The 25,509-nt window shown below is 48.5% G+C and overlaps 1 protein-coding gene across 1 annotated transcript in view; it reads left to right on the top strand.

Annotated features, from left to right (window-relative positions):
* Positions 1-25,509, top strand: part of muc5.7 (mucin5.7) — a gene marked incomplete at its 5' end in the record, with an annotated part of 240,861 nt that overhangs the window by 124,738 nt on the left and 90,614 nt on the right.

The raw sequence follows: 25,509 nt of genomic DNA, 5'->3' as shown, positions 1-25,509 counted from the left end.
TTTCAGAGTGTTGGGTCTGCGATTTCAGAACAGACCCAACACCAAGCGGCGGGGGAGGCATTTAAGATAGTTAAATGCTTGTTAAGTGCTTGTTAACTACTATTTTGTCAGCCTTTTTCTATTTTATCACATTTTTAATGGGGTTCACATTGGTCGGAGATCACGTCAGGTAAGTAGGTTGGGTTCTCTGTCTCCCCATTGCTGTGAATAGGTGACAGCTGCAGAAGTGATATGAAAGCTGTTCACTTTCCAATGTCAGAAGCTTGAGCCTTCATGACTTGGAAGACACTTTTGAGCTGTATGCAGTTTGGAAGTGTTTGGAGAAAACTCTCTATCCACTGTCACCTCCTTGGAGCAAAATATAAAAGGATCGTGTAACAAAACCTTGTTACTGTGTGTATCATGTACACCAATACTGCTTACGGAATGGAAAATTCTCTACTTGTTATCTCAGAAATCACCAGACCCTTCAATTTTTCTTTCCTTTTTAATTAATCTCTCAGTATTCACCCGAATCAACCAATTACTGTTCTACTTACTAGGGCACCTCCAGAAGGAGTCCACTTTTCTCTTTCTATCCTGCATCCACTAAGCCACACACTTCAATTCCATCTTTAAATGTGTTGTTTACACTGTGATTTTTGTTTGTTCCTTTCACCAGGTAATTGCAAAACTCCGTGGTTTGACCGTGATGACCCATCAGAAAAAGGGGATTATGAAGATTTTATGAATCTCCAACTTTTGGAATGCAGTCACTGTTATAATGTCGGAACTGCGACAGTCAATTTGCACACAGCAAGATCCCACAAGCTTCTTCTCTTAGGCAGCCCTTCGGAACCGAGGATGACTTGCTTCCACATTAAAAAGGAGTTCGCAGGTGACTGATGAGTCCAAAACATCACCTACAGTCTCTGTCGCAGGTGGGGCAGACAGTGGCTGAAGGGGCGGGTAGGTGGGGTGCTTGCGTTGACGTGCGCTCCTTGCGCTTGGCTTCCGCTTGCTCCCGGCGAAGAAACTCGAGGTATTCGGCGCCTTCCCGGATGCTTCTTTTACACTTTGTGTGGATTTACAAAAGGTAAATCGTGCTTGACTAATCTACTGGAATTTTTTGAGGATGTAACTGGTAGAATAGATAAGGGAGAACCAGTGGATGTGGTGTATTTAGACTTTCAGAAGGCTTTCGATAACGTCCCGCATAAGAGATTAGCGTGTAAAGTTAAGGCACATGGGATTGGGGGCAAGGTATTGACTTGGATAGAGAACTGGTTGGCAGACAGAAAGCAAAGAGTTGGAATAAACGGGTCTTTTTCCAAGTGGCAGGCAGTGACTAGTGGGGTACCGCAGGGATCGGTCCTTGGACCCCAGCTATTCACAATATATATTAATGATCTAGACGAGGGAACTAGATGTAATATCTCCAAGTTTGCAGATGACTCAAAGCTGGGTGGGCGTGAGTGCTGTGAGGAGGATGCCGAAAAACTCCAGTATGATTTGGACAGGTTGGGTGATTGGGCAGAAGCATGGCAGATGCGATATAACGTGGATAAATGCGAGGTTATCCACTTTGGTGGCAAAAACAGGAAGGCAGATTATTATCTGAATGGCAATAGATTGGGAGAAGGGGAAGTGCAACGAGACCTGGGTGTCCTTGTGCACCAGTCGCTGAAGGTAAGCATGCAGGTGCAGCAGGCGGTTAAGAAGGCAAATGGTATGTTGGCCTTCGTAGCGAGAGGGTTCAAGTACAGGAACAAGGATGTCTTGCTACAGTTGTACAGGGCCTTGGTGAGACCACATCTTGAGTATTGTGTGCAGTTTTGATCGCCTTATCTGAGGAAGGATGTTCTTGCCATGGAGGGAGTGCTGCGAAGATTCACCAGGCTGATACCTGGGATGGCAGGAATGACGTATGAGATTGGGTCGATTGGGCTTATACTTGCTGGAGTTTAGAAGAATGAGAGGAGATCTCATTGAAACTTATAAAATTCTAACAGGACTAGACAGACTAGATGCAGGAAGGATGTTCCCGATGGCCGGGGAGTCCAGAACCAGGGGTCACAGTCTAAGGATAAGGGGTAAGCCATTTAGGACAGAGATGAGGAGGAATTTCTTCACCCACAGAGTGGTGAACCTATGGAATTCTCTACCACAGAAGGCCGTAGAGGCCAATTCATTAAATATATTCAAGAAGGAGTTAGATATATTTCTTAAGGCTAAAGGGATCAAGGGATATGGAGAGAAGGCAGGGACAGGGTACTGAATTTGGATGATCAGCCATGATCTCATTGAATGGCGGAGCAGGCTCGAGGGGCCAAATGGCCTACTCCTGCTCCTATCTTCTATGTTTCTATGTTTCTTGGGCCAGGGATTCCCAGGTGTCGGTGGGGATGTTGCACTTTTTCAAGGAGGCTTTGAGGGTGTCTTTGAAGCATTTCCTCTGCCCATCTGGGGCTCTCTTGCTGTGTCAGAGCTCCGAGTAGAGCGTTTGTTTTGGGAGTTTCGTATCGAGCATGCGGATGATGTGACCCGTCCATCGGAGCTGATTGAGCATGGTCAAAGCTTCGATGCTGGGGAAGTTGGCCTGAGCGAGAACACTGACGTTGGTGCGCCTATCCTGCCAATTGATTTGCAGGATCTTGCAGAGGCAGCGTTGGTGGTACCTCTCCAGTGCTTTGAGGTGCCTGCTGTTCATGGTTCATGTCTCTGAGGCATACAGGAGGGCGCAAGAATCATCGCAAGAATCATTGCAAGAATCCTCCTCAATTGCCTTCTCCCAGTGGCTGAAGATCTCCTCCTAGAGTCGCAATGCAGATTCCACCCACTAAGGGGCACAATGAACATGATCTTCACGGCACGCCAATTACAAGAGAAATGCAGGGAACAGCACCAACCGCTGTACATGGCCTTCTTTGACCTCACAAAGGCCTTTGACACTGTCAACCATGAGGGATTATGGAGTGTCCTCCTCAAATTCGGCTGCCCTGAAAAGTTTGTCACCATCCTCCGCCTGCTTCACGACGACATGCAAGCCGTGATCCTGACCAATGGCTCCACCACAGGCCCAATTCATGTACGGACCGGGGTCAAGAAAGGCTGTGTCATTGCACCAACGCTCTCCCACAAACAGCAATGAGATAAATGACTAGTTAATCTGTTCTGGTGTTATTGCTTGAGGAATAAATATTGGTCTAGATACTGAGAGAACTCCACTGCTCTTCTTCAAATAGTGCCATGGGATCTTTTCCATCTACCTGAGACAGCAGACAATTTAACATCTCATTCAAACGATGGCACCTTTGACAATGCTATGCTCTCTCAGTACTGAGAGTCAACCTTGCTTATGTGCTCAAGTCTGTGGACCTGGACTTGAATACAAGACCCTCTGACTCAGAGTTGAGAGTACTATAAAAGATAGAGTCATAGAGTTATACAGCACAGAAAGAGGCCCTGTGGCCCATCGTGTCTGCGCCGGCCATCAAGCCCTATCTATTCTAATCCCATTTTCCAGCACTTGGTCCATAGCCTTGTATGCTATGGTGTTTCAAGTGCTCATTTAAATGCGTTGTGCGGGTTCCTGCCTCTACCACCCTTTCAGGCAGTGAGTTCCAGATTCCAACCACACTCTGGGTGAAAAAGCTTTTCCTCAAATCCCCTCTAAACCTCCTGCCCCTTACCTTGAAACTATGTCCCCTGGTTTTTGACTCCTCTACTAAGGGAAAAGTTCCTTTCTATCTACCCTATCTATGCCCCTCATAATTTTGTACACCTCAATCAGGTCCCCCCTCAGCCTTCTCTGCTCTAAGGAAAACAACCCCAGCCTGTCCAGTCTCTCTTCATAGCTGACACGCTCCAGCCCAGGCAACATCCTGGTGAACCTCCTCTGCACCCTCTCCAATGCAACACATCCTTCCTATGTGGCGACCAGAACTGCACACAGTATTCCAGCTGTGGCCTAACTAGCATTTTGTACAGCTCCATCATAACCTCCCTGCTCTTATATTCTATGCCTCAGCTAATGAAGGCAAGTATCCCATATGCCTTTTTAACCACCTTATCTACATGTCCTGCTGCCTTCAGGGATCTATGTACATGCACACCAAGGTCCCTCTGATCCTCTGTTCTTCCTGTAGTGTCCGTGTATCAATAACACACGGACTGCAGGAGAACGGTAATAACAGGTGTTTACTAAACAGAGGGTATGCTGGAACTGAAAGTACAGAAGCCTGCTACGGCTTTATATACAGGTGTGGTCACTGCCGGTACTACAGTATAAAAACAGTTCTCTCTTAAAGGTACATACACAACAATTCCTCCCCTTTTAGATAAACAGTACATAACATTCATTTAACAATTAAATAATAACTAATTACAATTACAATTTTCTCTACTATATACATCAGCTGAAGTAATCATTTATAAATTCAGTCTTTGAGGAGGCTTCCTGATCCTGTCTGGATAGCGCCTTTCTCGAGTATCCTGTTCTTGCAGCGGAGTCGATTCTGGCTCATTGTCATTGGTTGGTTCATCAGCTTCCAATACTACTGATTCTGAGGTGGACGCAATCTGTACTTCGGGTTCATCACCAGGTGCGCATGCTCATGGTATGGGTTTGACTTGTTCCTGTGACTCCAGAAGCTGGTCAGCATGGCGTCTCACGATGCTCTCTCCAACGTCCACTGTGTACATTAGTGGTCCCTGCTGTGTGCATATCGTTCCTGGCTGCCATTTTTCTGTTCGGTAGTCGCGGGCCAAGACTGGTTGCCCTATCTTGAAGCTCCTGGTGGCTTCTCATTGATGTGCTGGAATTGCTTATCCTCAACATCTCGTCTTATGTTTGGTTTGAGCAAATCCAGGCGACATCTTAACCTTCGGTTAAAGAACATTATGGCTGGAGCTTGGTAGGCGACTGCATGTGTCGCATTCCGGTAAGCAAACAAGAAATTATCCACCTTGTGTTGTAGTGGTATGTTGTCATTATACATCACCTTTATTGCTTTTTTAAAGGTCTGAACAAACCTCTCAGCCAATCCATTTGTGGCTGGATGATATGGGGCAGATGTGTAATGCTTTACCCCATTATTCCTCAAAAACCTCTGGAAATCCTCGGACACAAACTGTGGTCCATTGTCGGAGCAAATCTGTTCTGGCAAGCCATTCCTGGCGAAGATGGTCCATAGGACTGCAATAGTTTTCTCCGTGGTGGCGGAGGACATTTTGATGACCTCTGGCCATTTCGAATGTGCATCCACAGCGATTAAAAACATTGAGTCCATAAATGGACCAGCAAAATCAATGTGTACCCATTGCCATGGAGATGAGGGCCACGCCCATGGGTGTAGCGGGACCTGTGGTGGAGCGTTTTGGACTTTCTGGCATCCTGTGCATCTCTTGGTCATTTCCTCAATTTCTTTATCGATTCCCGGCCACCACACAAACGCCCTGGCTAGGCTCTTCATTTTTACCCCTCCCAGATGACCCTCATGAGGCTCATTGAGCACTCTATCTCTCAACTTGGGTGGAATTACCACTCGGGATCCACACATCAAGGTCCCCCGGCACACTGACAGCTGTTCTCTCCTTGGCGAGAATGCTGGCAACAGTGAGTCGCCATGTGCTGGCCATCCCTTCACCGTCAAATCATAGACCCGAGAGAGTGTCGGGTCATTTCGGGTTTCCTTCTCTATACTTGAGTTTGTAACAGGTAGACATTCGACTGTGGTTGAATGGAATATCTCAACAGGGTCCACTGCAGGTGCTTCCTCCACCATAGGTAACGGCAGGCGCGACAGCCCATCAGCGTTTCCATGCTGTTTCGTGCCCTTATACTCTATGTCGTATTGATGTGCCCCTAGAAAAAGGGACCATCTTTGCAGCCGTTGCGCCGTCATCACCGGAACGCCCTTCTTTGGGTTAAAAATGGAGACAAGAGGCTGGTGATCAGTCAGTAGGGTGAATTTCTGCCCGTGCAGACAGTGATTGAACTTCTTCACCCCCCACACCAGGCTGAGGGCCTCCCTGTCAATCTGGGCGTAGTTACGCTCGGCTGAGGCTAACGAGCGCGACGCAAAGGCTATTGGCCTCTCTGAACCGTCAAGAAATTTGTGCGACAGCACCGCTCCAATGCCGTAGGGAGACGCATCACATGCCAACCGAATCGGTAGTGTTGGATTGTAGTGGGCCAATACTTCTTTTGAAGTGATTAGGCATTTACATTTCTGAAAGGCACGCTTACACTCATCACCCCATTTCCATGCTACTCCAGTTTGCAGCAGGGCGTTCAGTGGGTGCAGAATTGTAGATAAATTTGTCAAGAACTTATGGTAGTAGTTCACCAACCCGAGGAACGACCTCAGTTGCGACACATTTTCCGGTGCTGGAGCCTTGACTACTGCCTCAATCTTGTCTGGGGACTTATGCAACCCCTCCTCATCAATCACGTGGCCACAATATGAGATTTGTCTCCTGAAAAACTCGCATTTGGCTCGTACCCATATTCTTGTAACCTAGTGAGCACCTGCTCCAGGTTGGCAAGGTGTTCAATGTCATTTTCGCCTGTAACCAGGATGTCGTCCAAATAACACTGGGTCCCCGGGATCCCTTGCAGGACTTGTTCCATCACCCTCTGCCAAATAGCCGGAGCTGATGCTACCCCGAATACCAGTTGGTTTTACTGGTAAAGACCTTCGTGAGTGTTTATCGTGAGGTATTTTCTAGATGCTTCTTCTACCTCCATTTGTAGATACGCTTGGGCCAGATCAATCTTCGTAAAGCATTTCCCTCCAGATAGTGAGGCAAAAATATCTTCTATCCGCGGAAGTGGATATTGTACTGTGTGCAGGACTGGGTTCACAGTTACCTTAAAGTCCCCACAGATGCGAACCTTCTTCGGCTCCCGAGGCGTGCTGTTCAATGATTTCTTCATTACAGGAACGATGGGTGTGGCCCACTCGCGCCAGTGCACCTTGGAAAGCACACCCGAATGCTCCAGACCCTCCAGCTCTGCTTCGACGGCTGGGCGGATCGCATACGGTACCGGTCTGGCCTTAGAAAATGTTGGGTTTGCGTTATCTTCAATTTTTATCATTGCCGTTATACCTTTTAGAGTCCCAAGTCCTTGCTGGAACACCTCTTTCGCGTCAGTTAGAATTTTTGACAGTCGTCCAGGTGTGACGTCATCATCCTTTTTGTCAGCCACAGTTAGCACCTGAATGGCATGCCAATCCAATTGTATTTTTTGGATCCATTCACGTCCCAATAATGGTGGTCCTCCATCTTGTAGTATATATAGATACAGTTTCTGTGTTTCCTTGCCGTTGTATTTAACGGGCACCCTTATTTTTCCTCTGGGGTAGACTTTTTGCCCCGTATATGTCTTCAATACAATGGACGTGTCCTTCAAGGGTATGTGTGAGAATAGCCGCTCGTAGTCTCGTCGATTCACGACTGTTAGGGCTGATCCTGTGTCCAATTCCATCTTTACTTGGGACCCTGCTATCATGAGGGTGACCCAAATGGTTCAGTGATCCTCCTTTGCGATCACGTTGTGTAACTTTAGACAACTTAGTCTCCTGCTCCCGGAGTCTTTATCACTCTCCTGATCTTCTGAACTACTGTCTGTCATTTTTTTTACTTTCTTGTACTTTTCCTTAGTAGTTCTTTTAGTGTTGGTTTTCTTTCCCGACCTGCAGACTCGTGCTATGTGTCCCACTTTTCCACATTGCCTGCATACTTTGTCCTTAAACCAGCAATCCTTCTGGTCATGGGTTGTTCTGCCGCAGCGATAGCACTTTTCTGCTCCATATGCCATTTCGTTGGTGCTATATTCTTGCGGTTTCTGTTGTATTTCCGCAGCTCCCCGTGCTGCTGCTTCGTAGGATACTGCCACGCTGAAAGCCTTTTCTAGCGTAAGGTCCTTTTCCGAAAGTAGTCGTTTCTGGGTTCCTTCACTCTGGAGCCCACAGACAAACTTATCCCTTAAGGTATCTGCCAGTCCTGCTCCGAACTGGCAGTGCTTCGATAACTTGCGTAGTTCCGTAAGATAGTCAGCATTACTCTCATCTTTGTGCTGGTTCCTTTTATGGAACTTGAATCTTTCTGCTATCAGCAGCGGTGTAGGGTTTAGATGTTCCTGTAAGATATTGACAGTCTCTTCAAAGCTTTTCTCCATTGGTTTAGCTGGGGTAATTAAATTCCGCAATAGGCCGTACGTTCTCACGCCCATCATATTTAATAATACCGATGCCTTCTTTTCATCGGCCACCTCATTTGCCTTGCAGTACACTTCAATTCTTTCCACATACGTGGTCCAGTCTTCTATTTCGTTGTCGAAAGCAGTGATACTGCCACTCTTCGGCATCTTGGGTGGTTTAAAATGGCGCCTCCCGCGCTTTTCCTTCTTCCCCAATGGATTAAAATGGCGCCTCCCGCGCTTTTCCTTCTTCCCCCTGCTGCCAATGCTGCTCCTAGCGTTCTAAATAGTAATGGCGGCGCCCCGCGGCTTCTGCGCGTCTCTCTTTTGTTAATTAATTTCCTTAGTTTTATTCTTCTTCGACGCTGTCCACTGCGCATCTCTTTTCCTTCCCCTCTTTTTATTTTCTTTAACGCTGCCCGGCTCTTGAGCACCGACCGGGCCCTGTGCGCTCCACCCTCTCTCTCTCTTTTCCTTCCCGACGACGCTGCACGGCCCCCTTGCAGAGCCGCTCGATCGAGCTCTAGCCTGCCGCAGTCCGGAAGGGTCAGCGCACTACCTGCTACCAGCACGATTTGCTGGAACACCTTGACTGGGGAGCCAAGCCCAGCTCTCCACAGCTTCCCCTGCGATTCACTGAACTCCGATGGATCACTGGGCGGTTGCCCACGGTCGACGCCCGTTGCTCTGGCTTCGACCTCCAAGAAACTTATTTTCAGGGATGGATCCCCGTGAGGTGATGCAGTACTGCAGGTGAGTTCGAACCTGCTCGTCGCCACTGTAGTGTCCGCGTATCAATAACACACGGACTGCAGGAGAACGGTAATAACAGGTGTTTACTGAACAGAGGGTATGCTGGAACTGAAAGTACAGAAGCCTGCTACGGCTTTATATACAGGTGTGGTCACTGCCGGTACTACAGTATAAAAACAGTTCTCTCTTAAAGGTACATACACAACACTTCCTAGGGTCCTACCATTCATTGTGTATTCCCATGCCTTGTTAGTACTCCCAAAATGTATCACCTCACACCTTTCAGGGTTAAATTCCATTTGCCACTGTTCTGCCCATCTGACCAACCCGTCTATATCGTCCTGTAGTCTGAGGCTTCCCTCCTTGCTATTTACCACTCCACCAATTTTCGTGTCACCTGCGAACTTAATGATCATACCTCCTACATTCATATCTAAATCATTAATGTACACTACAAACAGCAAGGGACCCAACACCGATCCCTGCGGTACACCACTGGACACAGGCTTCCAGTCACAAAAACAACCTTCGACCATCACCCTCTGCCTCCTGCCACTAAGCCAATTTTGGATCCACTGTGCCAAATTGCCCTGGATCCCATGGGCTCGTGCCTTCTTGACCAGACTCCCATGTGGGACTTTGTCAAAAGCCTTACTGAAGTCCATGTAGACTACATCAACCACACGACCCTCATCCACACATCTAGTCACCCCCTCGAAAAATTCAATCAAATTGGTTAGACATGATCGGCCCCTGACAAAGCCATGCTGACTATCCTTGATTAATCCTTGCCTCTCCAAGTGGAGACTAATTCTGTCCCTCAGAATTTTTTCCAATAATTTCTCTACCACTGTGTTAGGCTCACTGGCCTGTAATTCCCTGGTTTATCCCTACTACCCTTCTTGAATAATGGTACTACGTTAGCTGTCCTCCAGTCCTCTGGCACGAGTGGTTCTGAAAATTTGTGTCAGAGCCCCTGCAATCTCCTCCCTTGCCTCACACAGCAGCCTGGGATACATCTCATCTGGGCCTGAGGATTTATAGAAACATAGAAACATAGAAGATAGGAGCAGGAGTAGGCCATTCGGCCCTTCGAGCCTGCTCCGCCATTCAACGAGATCGTGGCTGATCATCCAAACCCTAGCACCCGGTCGCTACACTGACAGCCATCCCACACAAGCCCTATCCCCGTAACCCCGTAACCCCACGTATTTAATCCCCCCTAACACTAAGGGCCAATTTTTTTATCATGGCCAATCAACCTAACCCGCACATCTTTGGACTGTGGGAGGAAACCGGAGCACCTGGAGGAAACCCACGCAAACATGGGGAGAATGTGCAAACTCCACACAGACAGTCACCCGAGGCCGGATTTGAACCCGGGTCCCTGGCGCTGTGAGGCAATAGTGCTAACCACTACGCCACCGTGCTGCCACTTTTAAGCCCGCTAAAACCGCTAGTACCTCCTCCCTCTCAATGCTAATTTGTACAAGTATATCACAATCCCCCTGCCTGATTTCTATACCTACACTGTCCTTCTCCATAGTAAACACAGATGCAAAATATTCAATTAAAACCTCACTTACATCTTCCGGCTCTACACACAGATTCCCACTTTCATCCCTAATGGGCCTTACTCTTTCCCTGGTTATCCTCATGCCCTTATAAAACACCTTGGGATTTTCCTTTATTTTGCCCGCCAGTGTTTTTTCATGCCCCCTCTTCGCTCTCCTAATTTCTTTTTTAAGTACACCCTTGCACTTTCTATACTCCTCTAGGGCTTCCACTGTTTTTAGTCCTTTGTATCTGCCAAAAGCCTCCCTTTTTTTCCTAATCCATTCTTGTATATCCCTTGACATCCAGGGTTCCCTGGACTTGTTGGTCCCACCCTTGACCTTTACGGGAACATGTTGGCACTGTACTCTCTCTATTTCCTTTCTGAATGACTCCCACTGCTCTGATGTGGATCTTCCTACAAGTAGCTTGATGGCCCATATTTTCCGACCCCCATGGGTGCGTACGAGGTGCGCACGGCCCATAGTGGTGTAAGATTCGCAAAATTTCCACATTTCCCCCAAGGTTATCATTAATAAAAGGGACCCTGCATGGACATTTTAAAAGGGGTACCCAAAAGATGGCATCTGCACCTCGTGACCAAAAGCCTGCAAGGTTTTTAAAGCTTGGACTCTGTGGCAGCACAAGCAGCTTTTAGGGAAATCGAAACCTAAAATGCAGTTTCTGTGAAAGCAGACACAGGACTTTGAATATGCATTAAGCCAAATCATAGACAGATCAAAACCAGTTCGGCCTATACTTGAGGCCATCAAGCTGTCTGCATAAATAATCGGAAACAGCTTATGGAAGCCATCGAGGCTGGACAGGCCGATTAAAATGCATTAATAACAATACAGCTCAGACATCAGGCCATTAGGTGCGATAAACGGCCATCTAAAAACAGTTCATTTAGATTGCTACAATTATTTAAACTAGCCCGCCAAAATTGGAACAATTAACTAACCTGATTTGGCTCGCAGATAAGGGTTTTCATAAGGAGTATAACTGCAGGCCCCGGGTAGCAATCGCCCGGTTTGCACTTGCTCGCTTGCTCTTGCCCTTGTCCCTGCTCTCGTGGCTCCGGCCTCTTGGGCTGCCGCTCACACTCATGCCCTGGCCTCGTTGCGGGTTCTCTCCTTGCTCCCCGTAGCAGATTTTTAGTAACCAGTTACACCATACCAATCGCGGGGAAGGGGAACAAGACCCAAGTCCATAGCCATCCAGGACACCCAGGCCGCAAAAGGGGTGAGGCAAAAGTGAGTGGCAGTTCAGGACTCGTATAATAACCGAACGAGATGAGACGATAGGAGACGAAGAAGACGGTAACAACTCGATAAGAGCAGAGCAGGGCAGCAAAAAATGTATTGATCAGGCCAAGCGTCTAGTTATAAGCTGGCGCTTGGTGAGACGAACATTCCTTGGTAGAACACTGCAAAAACGCAGGTGGCCACGCCACAATGAATATATTGGCCTTCTTAAGCTTGGGTAGGAAAATCTAGGCAGTTAAAACTGCCAACTGCCCTATAGGCACAACGTTGCCGCCGCCGACCGCCCGAGGGAGATGGCAGCGGAGGGGAAGAAGGTGTGTTGCAGCAGCAGATCCAGCACCGCGCCCCTGAAGACCACGTGGTGACGGGGTACCTAGAAGGACCAAAGACCAAACCTCAAAACCTGCATTCGTCAAACAGTTGGCTTTATTTTGGATTGGTGAGCAGGAATTCTGGCCCCTCATAACCTAATCTAGTTAGGTATAGGGGGTGGGATAAGAATAAGGGGATTGTTAATATAGTTTGTTTTCCCTCGATGTGCCGTGTGTTCCCCATTCCCTGTATAAGTATAGTTATTTTGTATTTGCCTGTATTGTCATACTGGTAACTTCATGTAAGACTGTGTTATTTTCTGTTTTAATAAAATCTTGGTTTTCTTACATCCAAACCACCTGTCTACTTGAGTTTTCTGTATCGCCGCCTGTACCTAAGTCCGGTGTCTAGAACCCAGGGGCATGGGAGCGATTCGAACCGCTCACAAACAGTCAGGGGCATAACTGACTGGGTGCACGCGCCACCCCCGCCACCCCCTACAGAATGGCGACCGCGGCAGGACCTTGGCAAAAGGGATGTGATGCAATAGACACTGTTTTTGAGGACAGAACGAAGATGGAAGAGAGGATTTCCTCTTATGTTTTTGAGACGGTGAATATCACCAAGAAATGGGTGACCAGTCTGTTGCGCGCTGAGTGTCCCAGGGACGCTGCAGCCAAATGGACTGAGAGCAAGGATCATAAGAAGTCAGTGGAGAAGGCCATCTGGTTGGTCTGTGCCCTACGACAGATCCAGCTTTTAGATCAGCACATTAAAATGTTAACAGAAGAGCTGTAGGAGGCAGCCAAACTGTCTCAAGCAAGGGCTCTAGCAGGGGAACAATTATTGGAGGAATTAAACACCCAAAATCAGGAAAGACTACAGATAGTAGAGAAACATAGGAACAAACAGGAATACTTTTGGTGTCAAGTCACCGAGGCCAAGAACAATGAGCTGAGGTTGCGGGAAAAGAATGCCCGCCTAGCAAGACAAGTAAAAGAGCAGGGGGAGAAAGTAAAAGACGTAAAGGCAGCCTATAAGTTAGCGAGCGAACAGGGGTTTGAAGATGCAGGTCATGGCCCCTGCAAGGAACAGATAGAGAATCTGAGCCTTGCCCTAAGGAGGGCATAGTGTGCCTCATAAGCCCGAAGGCAGCCCAGGTCGACTTTACAGGGAACGAGGGGAGAACGGTTCAGACACCACAGGTAGTGCAAAGGGGCGACCCGGTTGAGGAACAGGAGGTCCCGCGACCACCACCCGTAGTGCCAGGTTTTAGCGAGGTCTGGCAGCAAGGGGGGGGGCGCAGTTAGGGGTCGAAGCAGAGGTGGAACTACCCCCGCGGGAGAGGCTAGAACCAGGACCGATGTGCCCAGCCCGGCATCGGAGGTTCGGCCCACCCGCTAATGACGAGGAAGAGGAACCCCTCCAAAACCAGTTCGTATTACCCTATAGCACCCAACAGCTTAGGGCTATGGTGAGCCATATCCCAAGGCTCACCGAGAAAGGAGACCCCTCGGTCCATTTCAGGGAAGTGGAACAGGCAGCCAGCATCAACGATTGCGATGATGCTGAGCAGGCCAAAATGCTGCTGTTCTCTTTGGAGAGCAAACTCCTCCAATCCCTCTCTGACGAGTGTAAGAGGGGGCAGTGCGGGTATGAGGAGCTCAGGGACGAAGTTCTGGAGGCCATGGGGATGAATGAGGGAAGTCCTTTCTCCCGTGTGGAGAAGACGTCCAGCTCACAGGGGAAACCCCGCAGGCTTTTGTGGACAGGTTATGGCCGGTTTATAGGAGCGCCTGTCCTGGGGCACCTAATTGGACATTCCTGAACCAGGGTCAGCTGGCTCATTGGCTCCATTGCCTGGTGGCAAACAGCTTGTCACAGGTCCGGGCCAAGGCGGAAGTTTGGTTCGACCCCAAGAATCCCCAGACCACCTAACTTATGGTGATCAGACAGTTGACCCTAGCCTATAAGAATGGTAGGGGAACCGATGCACACCCAACCAAGGGGAAGGTGCATGAGGTAAAACCCGGACAGGGTAGGAAGGAGTGGCATCAGGAAGGGAATAACACTTCTAGCAATAAGATGAATTGTTACGGGTGTGGGAAGGATGGACACTGGAGGAAGGAGTGCAAAAACCTTTGGAAAGACAACAAGGGAAAGAATTCCACAGCCCCAGCCCAAAAGGCGGAGGCAGGAATCCCTCCCGCTGCGATCGAGTCATTTTTGGACACCATGAGGTCCATATTGACTGGCCAAGGGAGAGTAGCAGCCGCTACCGGTGCTCTGACCCCCGTCAGCCCCATCTAACCCACAGCCCTGACTAGAAACAGCGCAGCCTGTCGACTTGTGCCCCCTTGAAAACGATGAGGGGAGCAGGCCCTGTGTTAAGATGCGGGTGGAGACGGTGCAGGGAAGATATTCAGTGGACACTGGAGCTTCCAGCACGGTGGTCCATTCGGAAGACCCGACCAATCCACCCAGGTCTAACAAGGTCCCATTTAGCCTAATGGGATTTACAGGGAACGAGCAGGCTGGGGAAAGGTCCAAACCTTTGGCCATAGATTTGGGATCCCTTCCTACCACGTGGGAAGGTAACCAAAAGACCAACGAGGTGGCCAAGCAGAGGACTAAGGAAGGAGAGTCTTGGGACCCCTATCGGACAGGTTCGGTAGCCGCAATCCGGGACAGGGGAGGCACACAGCGGGTAGTCTTGGCCCCGGACCTAAAGCAGGTCCAAGCCCAAGATCCCATCCTTAAGGCAGTCCCGGTAAGGAGAAAGGATGGGGAGTCCATAGAAGGCCCGTTCGGAGCAGCGGATGACACTTTAAAACAGGCTGCTAGTTACATTAATCAGTGTAAACTGTTTAAGCCCGAGAGGAGAGAACAGCCAGTTGGGATAAGTTCTGAGGATAGAAATCCTCAGCCTGCAGCAGGAGCAAGTACACAGACTGCACAGACAGGCGCTGTAGCTGGTTTAAGGTGAGGGGCCATCCCGCACACCGATTGGGACACTCCCCCACTCTTAGAAACATAGAAACATAGAAGGTAGGAGCAGGAGTAGGCCATTCGGCCCTTCGAGCCTGCCCCGCCAGTCAATGAGATCATGGCTGATCATCCAAATTCAGTACCCTGTCCCTGCCTTCTCCCCATATCCCTTGATCCCTTTAGCCTCAAGAAACATATCCAACTCTTTCTTGAATATATTTAATGAACTGGCCTCCACCGCCCTCTGTGGCAGAGAATTCCACAGGTTCACCACTCTCTGGGTGAAGAAATTCCTCCTCATTTCTGTCCTAAATGGCTTACCCCTTATCCTTTGACTATGACCCCTGGTTCTGGACTCCCCAGCCATCAGAAACATCCTTTCTGCATCTAGCCTCTCCAGACCTGACAGATTTTTATAGGTTTCGATGAGATCCCCTCTCAATCTTCTAAACTCCAGTGAGTATAAGCCCAATCGACACAATCTCTCCTCGTACGTCATTCCTGCCATCCCAGGTATCAGTCTGGTGAATCTTCGCTGCACTCCCTCCATGGCAAGAACGTCCTTCCTCAGGTAAGGTGACCAAAACTGCACACAATACTCAAGGTGTGGTCTCACCAAGGCCCTGTACAACTGCAGCAAGACATCGTTGTTCTTGTACTCGAACCCTCGTGCTACGAAGGCCAACATACCATTTGCCTTCTTAACCGCCTGCTGCACCTGCATGCTTACCTTCAGCGACTGGTGCACAATAGCACCCAGGTCTCTTTGCACTTCCCCTTCTCCCAATCTATTGCCATTCAAATAATAATCTGCCTTCCTGTTTTTGCCACCAAAGTGGATAACCTCACATTTATCCACATTATAGTGCATTTGCCATGTTTCTGCCCAATCACCCAACCTGTCCAAATCGTACTGGAGTTTCACGACAGCCTCCTCACAGCATACCCTCCCACCCAGCTTTGTGTCGTCTGCAAATTTTGAGATATTACATCCAATTCCCTCATCTAGATCATTAATATATATTATGAACAGCTGGGGTCCTAGGACCGATCCTTGTGGTACCCCACTAGTCACTGCCTGCCACTCGGAAAACGACCCGTTTATTCCAACTCTTTGCTTTCTGTCCGCCAACCAGTTCTCTATCCAAGTCAATACCTTGCCCCCAATCCCATGTGCCTTAATTTTGCACGCTAATCTCTTATGTGGGACCTTATCGAAAGCCTTCTGAAAGTCCAAATACACCACATCCACTGGTTCTCCCTTATCTATTTTACCAGTTACATCCTCAAAAAATTCCAGTAGATTAGTCAAGCATGATTTACCTTTTGTAAATCCATGTTGACTTTGTCCAATCCTGTCACTGCTTTCCAAGTGCTCTGCTATTACATCTTTTATAATAGACTCTAGCATTTTCCCCACTACCGATGTCAGGCTTACCGGTCTATAATTCCCCGCTTTTTCTCTACCACCTTTTTTGAATAGTGGGGTAACATTAGCTACCCTCCAATCCATGGGTACTGTTCCAGAGTCTATTGAGTTCTGGAAGATGACCAGCAATGCATCTACTATCTCTAGGGCCACTTCCTTAAGTACCCTGGGATGCAGACCATCAGGCCTTGGGGATTTATCGGCCTTCAGTCCCATCAATTTTCTTAACACCATTTCCCTACAGATACTGATTTCTTTCAGTTCCTCCCTCTCATTAGACCCTATGTTCCCCGGCATCTCTGGGAGGTTATTTGTGTCCTCCTTTGTGAAGACAGAACCAAAGTATGTATTTAGTTGGTCTGCCATTTCCTTGTTTCCCATTATAAATTCCCCTGATTCTGACTGTAAGGAACCTACGCTTGACTTCACCAATCTTTTTCTCTTCACATATCTATAAAAGCTTTTACAGTCAGTTTTTATGTTCCCTGCAAACTTACTCTCATATTCCATTTTCCCTTTCTTAATTAATCCCTTTGTCCTCCTTTGTTGACTCCTAAACTGCTCCCAATCCTCAGGATTATTGCTTTTTCTAGCCAATTTATATGTCCTCTCCTTGGATCTTATGCTATCCCTAATTTCCCTTGTTAGCCACGGTTGAGTCACCTTTTTTGTTTTATTTTTATGCCAAACTGGGATGAACAAATTCTGTAGCTCATCCATTCGGTCTTTGAATGTTTGCCATTGCCTATCCACCGTCAACCCTTTGAGTGCCATTTCCCAATCAATCCTACCCATCTCACTCCTCAGACCATCGTAGTTTCCTTTATTTAAATTCAGGACCCTAGTCTCTGAGTCAAATACTTCATTCTCCAGCTTAATGAAGAATTCGATCATATTATGATCGCTCCGACCCAAGGGGCCTCGTACAACAAGATTGCTAATTAATCCTTTCTCTTTACATAATACCCAGTCTAAGATGGCCTGATCTCTGGTTGGTTCCTCGACATATTGGTCCAGGAAACCATCCCGTAAATACTCCAGGAATTCCTCCTCCACAGTATTGTTACTAATTTGGTTGGCCCAATCTATATGTAGATTAAAGTCACCCATGGTGACTACTGTGCCCTTATTGCACGCTTCTTTAATTTCCCTTTTAATGCCATCCCCAACCTCCGCCTTACTGTTTGGAGGTCTATATACCACTCCCACTAATGTTTTTTTCCCCTTGGTATTTCTCAATTCTACCCATACAGATTCCACATCATCAGAGCTAATATCCTTCCTTACAATTGTATTAATCCCTTCTTTAACCAGTAATGCTACCCCACCTCCCTTTCCTTTTTGCCTATCTTTCCTGAATATCGAATACCCCTGGATGCTGAGTTCCCAGTCTTGGCCATCCTTGAGCCACGTTTCCGTAATCCCAACCAAATCATATTCGTTTACCTCTATTTGCGCAGCCAATTCATCCACCTTATTACAAATGCTCCACGCATTAAGACACAAAGTCTTCAGGCTTGTTTTTTTAACACTCTTAGACCTATTAGAATTATTATTTATTGTGGCCATGTTTGATTTAAACCGTTGATTTCTCTGACTGCCACGTTTGTTTTTCTCCTTCCTATCTTTTGCTTTTATCCCTGTTTTCCTTTCCTCTTTCTCCCTGCTCAGGTTCCCAACCCCCTGTCATTTTAGTTTAAACCCCCCCGAACAGTGCTAGCAAACCTCCCCGCAGAGATATTTGTCCCGCTCTGGTTCAGGTGCAACCCGTCCGACTTGTACAAGTCCCAACTTCCCCAGAAGCAGGCCCAGTGATCCAGGAAACTAAAGCCCTCCCTCCTGCACCAACTCTTTAGCCACGCATTCATCTGCTCTATCCTCCTATTCCTATACTCACTAGCACGTGGCACCAGGAGTAATCCAGGGATTACAACCTTTGAGGTCGTACTCTTTAATCTGCTACCTAGCTCCCTAAATTCTTGCTGCAGGACCACATCCCTCTTCCTACCCATGTCGTTGGTCCCAATGTGAACCACGACCTCTGCCTGTTCACCCTCCCCCTTCAGAATGCCCTGCAGCCGTTCAGTGACATCCTTGACCCTGGCACCAGGGAGGCAACAAACCATCCTGGAGTCACGTCTACGGCCACAGAAACGCCTATCTGTTCCCCTTACGATAGAATCCCCTACCACTATTGCTTTCCCACTCTTTTTCCTCCCTTCCTGAGCAGCAGAAGCACCCCTGGTGCCAGGAAGTTGGCGGCTGCTGCCTTCCCCTGGTAAGTCATCCCCCTCAACAGTATCCAAATTGTTATACCTGTTTGAAAGGGGGATGGCCACAGGGGTCCCCTGCACTACCTGTCTGCTTCTATTGCTTCGCCTGGTGGTCACCCATTTCCCTTCTGCCTGTGCAGCCCAACCCTGCGGTGTGACCAACTCACTAAACATGTTATCCACGACCCTCTCAGCATCGTGAATGCTCCACAACCCATCCATCCGCAGCTCCAGCACCTCAATACGGCCCATTAGTAGCTGCAGCTGGATGCATTTCTGGCACACGTGGTCATCAGGGACACTGGCAGCCTCCCTGAATTCCCACATAGAGCAAGAGGAGCATAACACGGGGCTGGGCTCTCCTGGCATGACTTACCCCTTTAATTAATTTAAATTAATTCAATACCACCAGTTAAAGATATACTCTAGGGCATTTATTTACCAACTGTCCCCACTACACCACAGAGACCCTAGAAAATATAACCCGCAGAAATTAAGCTTGTAATAAAAAGGAGAAAGAAATACTCACCAACCAATCACTGACCTGCTTCCTGGTGACGTCACACTTGGATTACTTTTTACCTCTCTCCCCTGCTGTTGAACTGGTCGGGCCTCGTTCACTGAAACAGCCGCCGCTCCCCAACTGCCGCCGGTTTTTGAAACTCCTCAGCTGCTCCCTCGCAGGTCCGCTCTGGTCGGGCCTCGTTCGCTGAATCAGCCGCCGCTCCCCAACTGCCGCCGGTTTTTGAAACTCCTCAGCTGCTCCCTCGCAGGTCCGCTCTGGTCGGGCCTCGTTCGCTGAATCAGCCGCCGCTCCCCAACTGCCGCCAGTTTTTGAAACTCCTCAGCTGCTCCCTCACAGGTCCGCTCTGGTCGGGCCTCGTTCGCTGAATCAGCCGCCGCTCCCCAACTGCCGCCGGTTTTTGAAACTCCTCAGCTGCTCCCTCGCAGGTCCGCTCTGGTCGGGCCTCGTTCGCTGAATCAGCCGCCGCTCCCCAACTGCCGCCGGTTTTTGAAACTCCTCAGCTGCTCCCTCGCAGGTCCGCTCTGGTCGGGCCTCGTTCGCTGAATCAGCCGCCGCTCCCCAACTGCCGCCGGTTTTTGAAACTCCTCAGCTGCTCCCTCGCAGGTCCGCTCTGGTCGGGCCTCATTCGCTGAATCAGCCGCCGCTCTCCAACTGCCGTCGGTTTTTGAAACTCCTCAGCTGCTCCCTCGCAGGTCCGCTCTGGTCGAGCCTCATTCGCTGAATCAGCCGCCGCTCCCCAACTGCCACCGGTTTTTGAAACTCCTCAGCTGCTCCCTCGCAGGTCCGCTCTGGTCGGGCCTCGTTCACCTGGGATTTAGGTGAGGTGGAACCCGAGTGCAGAGACCCCGCCCCTGACCCAGGTTTAGGTGAGGTGGGACCTGAGGGCGAGGACCCTCAGCCTGCAGCACCAGGCTGCGAAGAGTTACCTGCCCCTAGCCCAGGTTCAGGAGAGGTAAAGCCTGAGGAGGAAGATCCCCAGCCAGCGGTAGTGGAAAGCCCACAGACTGCACCGGAGGGGGCAGTGGCTTGGGTTAAAGAACCACCAGCCAGAAAAACCCCACCCGCCAAAGTCCCCAGAAGGTCCCCACGGACGCCCCAGCCAAGGAAACTGTGGTCACCAGCTCCCCATGCTAAAGGGACAGCCTCCCGAGTTAGGGGGAAGTCCAAGGGCAGAGGTCCCCAGCCGGCAGCCACAGGCTGCGAGGGACCGAAAGTACAGGACAGTGCGGCCACACCGAAGGGAGCGGTGTGCCGCAGTCCAAACAGAGATTAGCTTGGCCGCCCGGAGACAGGCGGCGGATGTACATAGTTTTACATAAGTTTATATTGTTAAGTTTGGGTGTTTAGTTTAAGTTTAAACAAGGTGATGGGTAGTTTAAACAGCAGTATTTTTTTTAAGAATGTTTATATTGAGTCAAGGTCGCAAGACTCGACTATGCTTCACCCAAGCCAGAGAATGTCCTCGGGACCTGGCTATATGTTCTTGTATCTCTTTGCAGAGAGGATTTCAGGATGAAGGGGGGCGTACTCCTACTGTAAGGATTTTGCAGTAATTTCAAAATTTCCTACAGTTCTGAAGATTGATTTTGATTAAAGAATACCTGGGTAATATACCTTTAAAAATCCAGGGATCAAAATGGCCGTCAGACCTCGTGGCAGAAGACAAAAGACATTGAAAAGGCAGCTTGTGTGTGTCTGTGCAAAAGGGGTAATCAAAGATGGCTGTCCGACCTCGTGGCAGGACATAGGCTGTGTACATACGAAAAGGGAAGATCAAAGATGGCTGACTAAACTGCCAATCAAAGGCAGTTCAGGGAGTTTCCCTCCCTGCAGAGACAATCGATGTTTGTTTACAGAAACTGCTACAATGTTTACACAAAGGATAAACCACTTGAGACTGCGGTTTCAGTTTGACCACAGGACAATGACTTTTGTTTATGTTACATCCGTGTATAATCAGACACAGACTGCGGAGAACGGTACAACAGGTGTTTACTCAACGTGGCTCACACTGCAACTGATCTGTACAGATTACTACTCAATGTTATATACAGCTGTGGTCACTGCCGGTACTACAGTATACATGAGCTGTAAAAAGTAGTTCCCCCCCTTAAAGGTAGATACATTACAATTCCTCCCCTTTTAGATTAACAGTACCATAACACTCATTTAACAATTAAATATCAAACTAAATACAATTAACACTTTTAACATGCAACATTAGCTGAAAATAGTCTATTTATATATTCAGTCTTTGGGGAGGCTTCCTGATCCTTTCTGGATAGCGCCTTTCCCGAGTGTCTTGCTCTTGGTGCGGAGGCGATTCTGGCCCCCTGTCGTCGGTTGGTTCATCAGCTTCCGATGCTACTGTTTCTGGGGTAGATGCTACCTGTACGTTGGGTTCATCACCAGGTACGTATGGGCGAGGCATGGTGTTGACTTGTTCCTGTGACTCTTGGATCTGGTCAGCATGGCATCTCACGATGCTCTCCCCAACGTCCACTGTGTACATTAGTGGGCCCTGCCGTGTGCATATCGTTCCTGGCTGCCATTTTTCTGTTCGGTAGTCGCAGGCCAAGACTGGTTGCCCTACATTGAAGCTCCTTGTTGGCTTCTCATGGATGTGCTGGAATTGCTTACTCTCAACATCTCTTCATACGTTTGGTCTGAGCAAATCCAGGCGAGATCTTAACCTTCGGTTAAAGAACATCATGGCTGGGGCCTGGTTGGTGACTGCATGTGTCGCATTCCGGTAGGCGAACAGGAAATTGTCCACCTTGTGCTGCAGCGGAATGTTGTCATTGTACATAGCCTTTATTGCCTTCTTAAAGGTTTGTACGAACCTCTCAGCCAATCCATTTGTGGCTGGATGATACGGGGCGGATGTGTAATGCCTTACCCTATTCATTTTCAAGAACCTCCGGAACTCTTCGGACACAAACTGTGGTCCGTTGTCGGAGCAAATCTGTTCTGGCAAGCCATTCCTGGCAAAAATGGTCCGTAGGACTGCAATAGTTTTCTCCGTGGTGGTGGAGGACATTTTGATGACCTCAGGCCATTTCGAGTGCACATCCACGGCTATTAAAAACATTGAGTCCATGAATGGACCAGCAAAATCAATATGCACCCGTTGCCATGGAGATGAGGGCCACTCCCATGGGTGTAGAGGGGCCTGTGGTGGTGCATTTTGGACTTTCTGGCATCCTGAGCAGCTCTTGGTCAGGTCCTCGATTTGTTTATCGATTCCCGGCCACCACACATAAGCCCTGGCTAGGCTTTTCATTTTCACCCCTCCCAGATGACCCTCATGAAACTCATTGAGCACGCTATCCCTTAACTTGGGTGGAATTACCACTCGGGATCCACACATCAAGGGCCCCTGGCACACTGACAGCTGTTCTCTCCTTGTCGAGAATGCTGGCAACAGTGAGTCGCCATGTGCTGGCCATCCCTTCACCGTCAAATCATATACCCGAGACAGTGTCGGGTCATTTCGGGTTTCCTTTTCGATACAACTATAGTCAAGTGGAATATTTCGACAGCACCCACTGCTGGTGCTTCCTCCGCAGTAGGCAGTGGCAGGCGTGATAGCCCATCAGCATTTCCATGCTGTTTCGTGCCCTTATATTCAATCTCATAGTGGCGCGCCCCTAGAAAAAGTGACCATCTTTGTAGGCGTTGCACAGTCATCACCGGAACGCCCTTCTTCGGATTGAAAATGGAGACAAGAGGCTGGTGATCAGTCAGCAAGGTGAATTTCTGCCCGTGCAGATAGTGATTGAACTTTTACACTCCCCACACTAGGCTGAGGGCCTCCCTGTCAATCTGGGCGTAGTTACGCTCGGCTGAGGTTAGTGATCGTGACGCAAAGGCTATTGGCCTCTCTGAGCCATCCGAGAATTTGTGCGACAGCACCGCTCCAATGCCGTAGGGTGACGCATCACATGCCAACCGAATTGGTAATGCCAGGTTGTAATGGGCCAATACCTCTTTCGATGTGATTAGTGTTTTGCTGTTCTGGAAAGCTCGTCTACATTCGTCACTCCACTTCCATGGCACCCCAGTTTGCAGTAGGGTGTTCAGTGGGTGTAGTATTATAGACAAATTTGGCAAGAACTTATGGTAGTAGTTTACCAGCCCGAGGAACGACCTCAGGTTTGACACATTTTCCGGTGCTGGAGCCTTGACTACTGCCTCAATCTTCTCTGGGTACTTATGTAACCCCTCTTTATCGATAACGTGGCCACAATACGAGATCTGTTTTCTAAAAAACTTGCATTTGGGGCGGTTAGCTCAGAGCCCATATTCCTGCAATCTAGTGAGCACCTGCTCCAGGTTGGCAAGGTGATCACTGTCATTTTCGCCCATGACCAGGATGTCATCCAAATAACACTGGGTCCCTGGGATCCCTTGCAGGACTTGTTCCATTGCCCTCTGCCAAATAGCCGGAGCTGATGCTACCCCGAATACCAGCCGGTTGTATTGGTAGAGACCTTTATGGGTGTTGATCGTGAGGTATTTTTTTGATGCTTCTTCTACCTCCATTTGCAGATACGCCTGGGCCAGATCAATCTTAGTGAAGCATTTCCCTCCAGACAGCGAGGCGAAAATATCTTCAATCCGCAAAAGTGGATACTTTACGGTGTGAAGGACGGGGTTCACTGTTACCTTAAAGTCCCCACAGATGCAAACCTTCCTTGGTTCCCCAGACTTTTTCATCACAGGGATGATGGGTGTAGCCCACTTGCTCCAGTCTACCTTGGACAGTACACCTGAATGTTCCAGACTCTCCAGCTGTGCTTCGACGGCTGGGCGGATCGCATAAGGTACCAGTCTGGCCTTAAAAAATTTTGGGCCTGCGTTTTCTTCAATTTTAATTGTTGCTGTCATGCCTTTTAGTGTTCCGAGTCCTTGCTGGAACACTTCTTTTGCGTCAGTTAGGATCTTTGACAGTCGCCCAGGTGTGACGTCGTCATCCTTTTTGTCAGCCACAGTCAGTGCCTGTATGGAATGCCAATCCAGTTGTATTTTCCGGATCCATTCACGTCCCAGTAATGGTGGTCCTCCATCTTGCAATACATACAGGTCTAGTTTTGGTGTTTCCTTACCGTTATATATAACGGTCACCCTTATTTTTCCTTTGGGGTAGACTTTTTGCCCCGTGTACGTCTTCAAAATAATTTTTGTGTCTCTCAAGGGTATGTGTGAGAATAGCCGCTCGTAGTCCCGTCGGTTTATGACTGTTAGGGCTGATCCTGTGTCCAATTCCATCTTTACCTGGACTCCTGCTATCTTGAGAGTGACCCAAATAGTTCGGTGATCCTCTGTTGTGATCACATTATGTAGTTTCAGACAACTCAGTTCCCTGCTTTCGGAGTCGTTATCACTCTTTTGTTCATCTGAACTATTCTCTGTTATCTTATGTACCTTCTTGTACTTTCCTTTGGTCGGTATCTTATTGCTGGTTTTCTTTCCCGACCTGCAGACTCGTGCTGTGTGTTCTACTTTTCCACACTGTCTGCACACTTTGTCTTTGAACCAGCAATCATTCTGGTCGTGTGTTGTTCTGCCGCAGCGATAGCACTTCTCTGTTCCATATGACATTTCGTTTGTGCCATAATCTTGCGGTCTCTGTTGTATCTCTGCAGCGCCCCGTGCTGCTGCTTCATATAATACCGCAATGCTGAAAGCCTTTTCCAGCGTAAGGTCCTTTTCAAATAAAAGCCGTTTCTGGGTTCCTTCACTTTGAAGCCCACACACAAACTTGTCCCTTAAGGTATCTGCCAGTCCCGCTCCAAACTGGCAGTGTTTCGATAGTTTGCGCAGTTCTGTTAAATAATCAGCATTGCTTTAATCCTTATGCTGGTTCCGTTTGTGAAACTTGAATCTTTCTGCTATCAGCAGCGGTGTGGGGTTTAAATGTTCCTTTAGTATCGTTACTATGTCTTCAAAACTCTTTTCCATTGGCTTCGTTGGGATTACTAGATTTCGCAATAACCCATACGTCTTTGCACCCATTAAATTTAACAATACCGACGCTTTCTTGTCATCTGACACCTCATTTGCCTTGCAGTACACCTCTATTCGTTCGACATATGTAGTCCAATCTTCGACTTCATTGTCAAATGCGGTGATACTGCCACTCTTCAGCATTTTGGGTGTGGCTTAAAATGGCGTCTCCCAATGGCTTAAAATGGCATCTCCCACGCTTTCCTTCCTCC

The sequence above is a fragment of the Somniosus microcephalus genome, chromosome 25 (assembly GCF_052327205.1).
Source record: "Somniosus microcephalus isolate GS21.2 chromosome 25, FLI_Smic_1.0, whole genome shotgun sequence".
Taxonomy (NCBI): Eukaryota; Metazoa; Chordata; class Chondrichthyes; order Squaliformes; family Somniosidae; genus Somniosus; species Somniosus microcephalus.
The sequence above is the reverse complement of the archived record's forward strand: the minus strand, read 5'-3'. Positions and strand labels throughout refer to the sequence as shown.